Source organism: Propithecus coquereli, unplaced genomic scaffold (assembly GCF_000956105.1).
Source record: "Propithecus coquereli isolate 6110/MARCELLA unplaced genomic scaffold, Pcoq_1.0 Scaffold72, whole genome shotgun sequence".
Lineage (NCBI taxonomy): Eukaryota > Metazoa > Chordata > Mammalia > Primates > Indriidae > Propithecus > Propithecus coquereli.
This window is the reverse complement of record NW_012153285.1, coordinates 235791-244288: the sequence shown is the minus strand read 5'-3', so window position 1 is coordinate 244288 and position 8498 is coordinate 235791. Positions and strand designations below refer to the sequence as shown.

At 46.2% G+C, this 8498-nt stretch overlaps 1 pseudogene; it reads right to left on the bottom strand.

The window, feature by feature from the left end:
* Window positions 1-6287: 6287 nt before the first annotated feature.
* On the bottom strand, window positions 6288-7494 carry LOC105824172 (annotated as a pseudogene).
* Window positions 7495-8498: the final 1004 nt, after the last annotated feature.

The following is an 8498-nucleotide window of genomic DNA, read 5'->3' as shown; positions in this document are numbered from 1 at the left end:
TAGCATATGATTGATTTCCAGGTGATTTTTTAAACTCTGGAAACTGAAGTACAACTAATATGGGCACGATTTCTCTTGATCCACACCCCAGACCCAAAGCTACACCAAGAATCCCACTCTCTCTTCATCCCTACCCCCAGCCAATCCCATCAAGGCTGTACTCAAATAATAAACCTGGTGCAACCCATGTTTCTGAAGCCATGAAAAAAACAGAGGCAGACAATCCAGGGATATGACTAATAGCAATAATAATGCTGATGAAAATAGGCTTTGTCTCTGACCGGAGGAGAATGGCTGGGTCTCCTCTCTTTCCAAGGCAGGGAAACTCAAATCCATGTTCCAATCACGTGTTCTCGGTGAGCCCTCAGCCTACCCTTGCTGCAGTGCCCTTGCTGTCTGCCATCTAACAGCCTGCGTAATGCCGTCCCTGGGACTGCTCTTGCTCCAGCTCCTGCCGCCTCAACCCCAGATTTCTCAAGACTTATTAATGTTGTTGCTGGGACTCAGTTTGCCATCTCATTATCCTTCTTCCCATCACAACTTCCTCTGCCCTCACTAAGTGGGTAAAGTTCCTTTCTGTGCTCTCAGACAGGGTATCCTACTTCAGAGTATGGATTTGCCTTTTCTAACCATAGGACCTTGCCAAGCACCACTATTCAAGGGTTTATGCATGTTTATTCTGCTGACGTGAGATACTGCTTAACATCACTTCAGAACAAGGGATCCACTCTTGGCTGCAGGCCTGATTGAGCAGTGGGACAGCCTTGTGAAGGCACTGCTGAGATACCCCTTGGAGATGATACTCTGTGAGAACAGCAACCATCAGTATACACCCTAAAACAATGGCCATTATATGGTGTTGTGTTCCAATAGGTAGAACATATAGGTCCAGGAAGCAAGGGGTGGCGGTAGTAGGGACCCCTTGTACCATCATTCTAGGTGACATAACTGAGCAATGTGTGCTTCCTAACCCTGCTCCTTTAGGCTCTGTGCATCGAGAGGTTCTGATTCCCAGAAGGGGAATTGTTCTATCAGGAGACGTGGTTAGAGTTCTATTAAACATTAAGCTTCAGCTGTCACACAATTTCTTTGAATCCTTTGTGCCAAGAGACCAATAAGCAAGGAAATGGATCATTAAATTGGCAAGAGTAATTAACTCCCATTATAAGGAATGGGGACTGCTCTTATACAATGAGGACAGGGAAGAATATGATTGGTGCCCAGGTAATCCCCTGGGCATTGCTTGGTACCCCCCCCCTACCTGATTTGGTGGAAACTGAAAATGTACAGCAACCACAGCCTGAGAAATGTATGAAGACTAAGGGCTCAGAACCTTCAGGGATAAGGATCTGGGTCACTTTGCAGGTAAGCCACATAGAATAGCAGAGGTATTAACCATGAGTGAGGGGAATCTAAAACGGGTAGTAGAGGCAGGAAAAGATAAGTATCAGTAGTGACTTTCAGACAGATATTGTGGCAAGGGGCTGGGTTGGTCCCACTAACCTTCCTTCTTTAAGTTTCATAAGGAAACAAGACGAATCGGAATTTTGAAGGAGCAGTTGTTCCAAGATGGGGTATCTTGGGTGCAGATCATACTGTATGAAACAAACATATCCAAGGAATAGACTATAGTAGATGGTGTGATGTCACATCTAGATCCCCACTTCAAGATCGAGGCATTCATTCCTCTAGCTTCTGAGAACATGTGCTAATGACAGTTCTAAGAATTTCCTTCATCCAAATGGAGCTGCCTCTGCTTGGGGTCGGCTGATATCCAATGACTGATGGATGGGAGATTTCAAAGGGCCAGCCCCCTTGCCTTGATATGGCATGACTCTGAAAGGCCATGGCAGCACCAGAGCTCCATGGAGGATCTGCTGAGGCCTCAGTCACATCATCTCAATTCAACATTTTCCTCTGCCCAGCTGTGTTTCCCTCACTCCTTTACAGGTGCTGTTCAGTGCTGCTCAATAAATCTGTACACAAATAACAGAATCTATTCCCGAGGGAACCCAACCTAAGCTAACCTTATGAACTTTGGTTCTGCATTTGTAAAACTCATACAGCAACACCTACTTAACAGGGTTGCTATGAGGATTAAATGAAAAATTATATGTAAAGCATTTAGCATAATTCTTAGTTCATACAATGTTCAATACGTGCTCATTCTTGTGTGGTCCTATTACAAGCTTATTCTTGGTTTACATGTCAGTAGTGACATTACTGTTAGTAAAATCTATAAAGCCTATCCTTCAGTGTCTCATAGTGAAACTATAAACTCCTTCAAGGGAGGAAGTCATGTTCTGAATGAACTTGGAGATGATACTCTGTGAGAATGGCAAACATTCTCCCGTGGGTATCCTCCAACCGATATTGATGTCCCTTGTCCCACCGACCATACAATCAGATACAACACCTCTTTAACTGGGCAAAGTAAAGGCCGAGATCTTATTTTTATACCATTCCCCCACTAAAAAGAACCAGAGCTCCTTAGAAAAGTAGCTGACTCTAGAGCTCGGGAAAAGAAAGTATAAAACAAGTCTGAAATATCTCGCTGTGTCATAAAATGAAGAGGTGCTCAAAGAATACTAGGGATATGTCAAAAGGACATGGTATTCAGTTTGAGGGGCTCCCTCTAGCCAAATCTAATAATTGAGCATCAAATTGAATAATGGATTAATAAATTCTAAAACATTGAGTAAAATAAAGATCCATGAGTCTATATTGATAATTAAATAAATAGATACATGCACTTTCTTTGTGTTTTCCTAAGGTTATAAAGATATTCTCATATGCTTTCTCCTAGAAGCTTTATAGTTTTAGAATTTATGCTTAAATCTGCAATTCATCTCAAATGTATTTTTGTGTATAATATTAAAAGTAGAAATCAAGATTCATTGTTTCCATGTGTTTATCCAGTTGTTCCAGTACATTTATTGAAAAAAATACTTTGGTCCTTGGCTTTATAGAACAGTCTGAAATAAAGTAGGATAAGTTTTCAAGATTGTTAGGCTCCTTCCTTTCAGAGATATTCTGCCCCAATTTCCAGCCATCCCAGCATTCCAAACTTTATCTTCTCATTCCTCAGGTTAATAGGACTGTGACTTTCCCATAACCCACATGAGGACAGGAAGAAGTGCCCTCCAGGAAAGAGCTCTCTGTATGAGGATTTCACCAGGGTAGTGATCTTCTTGCAAGGGTTGAGTGCCCACCAGTTCATGCTAGCTTTTGAGCTCTCTCCATACTTATAATGGTTGTCAGCAAAAGAGTTAGTTTAACGCAAGCTATTTGGCCATTACTGGGAGCCTTAACCTGTCCCCTGGTTTTCGACATGGAATTTCAGGTCTGTGCTGACAGCTCGCATCAGCCCTACCTACTGATTCCTATCAGGTGAGTGAGCTAGGAACCATCTTCTGCTGTTGCTGCAGCTTTTCATTTTCTTTTTTTGTTTTGTTTTGTTTTTAAGCAAGATTTAATTAAACTGCACAGCATCCAGAAAAAAGAAATGTGCCAGGATCAAACATGAGACCAGATTATACATTTTTAAAGGGAGAAAAAAAAAATCAATGCTATTTGGAAGAAGGAGCACTGTAATCAGGATATAACTCCAAAATAAATCATACAATTAATTATTGTTAAAAGAAATTAATCCACATGCAGACAGATAGATGAACATATGTACACACACACACACACATGCACACACACATGCACATGTGTCATTCTAATCTTTTATTCAGTGTTGGCTATGACTTCCAGGCACCATGGGAAAGGACAAAGGGAGTTAATGGGACTGAGCAATGGCCTCAACTTGAGACCACTCAATATTCCACTGAAGAGAAGACGTTCAAAGAGCAGTTTTAAAGGTGAATAGTTTTAGTGCTCTTGTAGCTGGCCCCCCTTAAATCTATATTGTAAACTTTTTACGACATACGAAATAGACCAATAACTATGAGGATCACATTCCCATCTTCAGTAGTAAATACACATGATAATATGTCTGTTATTAACAGTGGGACCAAATAATGTATAAGGCAAAGACATTTACACAAGTACTATGTCATCAACATGCTCTGAAGAAGAAAACCCATCTGACTAGATCTAGACCTAGGCCTTTTCTCATGAGGCCAAGACAACAAATATACAATTAATGCCCATGTGACACAATCCAATGTTGGGGTCTGAGGGGCAGAAGATCATGAGGAGGAAGACATCAGCCTCAGTGAAAGCTGAGATTTGGCTTTACCTGTGATATTTTGATGCTCTGTGTATGAGTAAAAGGGGGAAAAAAGACATACTTTGATAACATTGTACAAAAGACATCAACTCCCATTTCAAAAACAAGTGGGAAGACTTCACAAAGTTCAGCAACTTGTCAGCATCTGCCCTGGAACTCTACTGCAGCATCAACTCTTGTCCTCTCTCCTCTTCCCTCCATTAGCGTCCCTCCTTTCAGCTCTACTCACTTCAGGACTCTGGGGATATTTCTGGGAGATAACTGCTAACAGATTTGAAAAGAAGTAAGATAAAGAATGATTTGAACAAGAGTCAGTATGGTCCCAGGGATGGCAAAGGATAGCAGACGCCATACAAATGACCTGAGTGGAGCCCTCCCTCACCTGGTACTGGGAAGAGCTGAGTTTCACCTGGCACCATGCACAGATCCTTAGCCTGTGACCCAATGGATTGGAAAGGTCCACAAGGCAGTTTAAACCTGTGATGTGTCTGGCGAAATTTTTAAACTAATTTTCCCCATCCATTTCAAGGACTAGCCATGGTCTCCCTGCTCTCATGCCAAGTTTTGAGCAGCCTCTGCACGTGGCAACCACTGCAGCAAAGCAAAGCATCTGGTGTGTGGAGCCCAGGAGCTCGGGCCTGCTGCTGGAGAAGGGGAAGCCCCTGTCTTCTCGTCCAATTGCAGCGCCTACCTAGGAACCTCCGTTTTCTCTGTGCTCTTTAACTAGGACCTGGACGATGACAAAGCAACGTATTTCTGGCTGCCAAGAAAGATCTGCTGGACTGAGGCACACCTCACCAACATCTCTGTGCTTCCTGGCAGAGAGGAGTCTTTGAATATCCCCATAAGCTTCTACTTACTTCCTCAGCCTTCTCTACTCTGCTGTGTTAGCTCTTGCAGTCTTGGGAAGGCAAGAGTGGTGCAGAGAGGAACAGGAGCATCTGCCCAGTCACAGGGGCTGTGAACTTCAGTATGAGCAGGCTTTAAAGTCCTCTGTAGCCCACAGGTCCTTCCATGAGGTGGTTCTCTCTTCCCTTCTCCATCATCCTGGAGCACCCTCCAGGGGCTAAAGGACTGAAAGAATCACTGACCACTTCAGGGCCATTCAGAAAAGACTGAGGCAGACGCAAGTTTGAGGTTAAGGCCCAGGCCCTATCTTCCTATCTCCCACCAGAGATTTTTGGGGTTTGTGAGTCAGGAATGAACGATGCTCCCACAAAAAGTGACTTTTCTCTTGAGGGCCTGGGCGGTGGGGTTGGGGAGAGGAGAAGTCCCTCAGCTAGCACCCTGAGGAAATGGGGCAGGGAGTCCCAAGGGACTCAGGGGTCTCCTGGTCCCTTTGCTGCAGAGGAACTGACTAGCTATACAACGATCATTTTATTTCATCCTCTCCTTTTTGACAATATATGTTTAGTTCAACTGATTAGTTTTTAGTGTTTCTGTTCACCTTATCCCCAGGAAGAGGGGGTAGGGTGAGAACAAAACCAAAATACCTCTAAAAATCAAGCAGACCCATTTCCTTGCCCTTTCTCCAAACTTGACCTTTAAAAACAGATCACTTCTCTGCAAACTCCTTTCCTGCTTCACTAAAAATGCTCCTCTCCCACCCTGAAGTCCTGGCCACGCCAGCCTCCTACCTGATAAAAAAGTAATCTACCTGCCAGGCTTCCCCCACGGTGGGGAGGAGGAGGAAGGAGTATCACTCACTCCACCCTGCCCCAGCAATGAGTTAATTCATCACAGCAAGGCACCCGTCCCCAGGAGGAAAGCAGGAGACACAGAAGCTGTTTCCTCACCTGGCTGGCAGAGCCTACTAGCAGAAGGATGGATGCAGGGTTTGAGACCCTGATCACCAAGACCCAAGATCACCACGTCCAGAGAGGAGATGCAATGACGGAGGTGAGCTGGGAGGACGCTTGGAGTCTAGGGTTCGCTGCACTGGAGAAACACGTTAGGGGTTCTCTCACACAGGTTTCCAGGGAATGGAAGGGACCATCTGAAAAGAAAAGAAGGTTCATCCTTTTCCTGAAGGACAGGACCAAGCTACGCTTCACCTGAGAATGGGTGGCAGAGCTGGGGCTCTACCAGAAGCTCAGTTTGTTTTATATTCCCTGAAAGTGTTTATATTCTTCTGGAGCAGGAAAGTCTACTGAATGGAGGGAATACTTTGACTCAAAATCATCCCAGAAAGATCGGACAGTGGTGATAGAATCTCTGTGGCCATTCCTCAGGTGTGGTGGAGGAGGGTGGGGGGACTGGTGTCCTTGACAGTGGAGGAGGGGGCTTTCCTGGGCTCAGGGGACCTGACCCATGCATTTGGTATGGTGGTGGGGAATCCCTGGCAGTATTCCAGATCATGGGAGGTGGGGGTGGAGGAGCTGCTCCCCAACTAGGAGGTCTTGGTCTGGGGGAGGTGGCCTATTACTCAGTAAAGAGGAGGAGGCTGAGGTGGGTGGAGGAGACACCAAGCCTCTGACAGGCCCTGGTGTCTTCCTATGTAAAGAAATGTTTCTGTGGAAGCCCAGGGGCTGACTTACTAGTGGCACTGGAAGGTCCATTGGGCACCCCAGGAGGCTGGCAGTAAGGTGGAGGAGGAGCAGGAGACTGGCCACTTGGTGCCATTCTGATATTCACAGGGGAAGGAGGTGGTTTGACTGGGGGTGGAGGAAGAGGTCCCTCTCGACCAGGGAGCAGCCTCTGTCCAGGGTGTCTCTCTGTCGCAGGCTGGGGCTGTGTCGCTGTTCACAGGCACAGGTGTGGTGGTGTTGCCACAATGCCCTGGGGTGGCGAGGAGGGGCAGAGGGGCTGTGCTTCGTGGTGTCCTGCTGGTGGTATGAGGCTGCCGCCAACAGAGGCCTAGTAGAAGGGTCTCTGCAGCCAGGGCGGTTCTGGAAGCACTCTCGGCTGCTGTCTGTGTCATTTTGAGGACTCTCGCCAGCTGGAGACACCGGAGGCCTTGGGGCAGCAGCTCTAGAACCGGAACTGGGTACTTGCGGAGCTGGCTTACCAGCCAGGTTCTTCTCAAGGATGGCAGCACTCCGATCACTGATGTTGGTCACCTTCAGCTTGGTCCCTTTCCAAATGTCCTGGAAGAAGGCTCCTCGGCTCCGCGACTCATGCGGCTCATTTCGACTCAGCTTGGGCTGCCCCGTGTTTGCAGGATTAAAAGTGGGAGGGGAGGAGCACCACGTGGCATGGACCAGGAGGAAGAATTGGCATCCTTGCCCTGCTCCCAGTCGGCACTGCTCTCTCTCCATCTTTATTCGCAGCTTTAGGTCACTCGTATACCCTACCCAACCCTTCGGGAGCCCTTGTTTCCTGTCTCTCAAAAACCTTTCTCCTCATTTTCACAGACCGCGCTTGCCCCATACCAATTCCTGACCCAACTTTTCATATTCTCCCAGTCTCGGGAAAGGCAGGGTTTCCCCAGCTCCTCCCCTGACACGCCGCACATACCTGACACTGTGGAGCTCCCCGCTGGACGTCTGGTTCCCGTCTGTGATTGCATTGCCCCCAAGCCTCATTCAGGGCAAATGGGGACAGAAGCAAAGGCCGGAAGGACCTGTAAACGCCCTGAAGAAAGATGGCAGAGCCACGGGGGTGGGCAAGGATAGCAGGGACCACAGTCATATCCAAAGTATGTGAAGAGATGCAGCGGGGCCAGGGATGCCAGGATTCAGAACAAAACCTTGCCTTCTAGACAGGAGCTATTTGTCAGTGTCTGCTGGTATCGAAGAAAGCTTTTTTCTTACTCTATTGACACTGTCTCTTTTGTCCTCCCTGGGACCACTAATCCCTTAATTACTCCCAAGGGAACCAAAGCTATAATTACCCTTCCAGCTACCCTGGACTCTGGGCAGCCTGGACATCACAGTCACGTCAAATCTCCCCTCCCCACCATGGGTTCTTTCGTCTCTTTTCCCTTCAAAGGCAGCAATTCTTATTTCTGAACCACCCCTATTATTAATCTTTTCCAATTTCTGCAAAAAAAAAGAAAAGCAGAACTACAAATTTTCTAATAAAAAGGAAACTGATCCTCTTTTGGAAATGGTTCTTGTCTTTGAAAATACTGCAGCCACTTTAGCAGGAAGGGCACGAAGAAAAAAATAATCTTTATAATCATCTTCAACTCTATGACTTCAGTGTAGTAAGATGTGAAGAGCCTCAGGTTACTCGACTTAGGTCAATTGTTTTGTTTATCAAAGAAAGATAACATAAACCCTAAACAAATCCAGCTTCACACTTTCTTTTTCTGACCTTT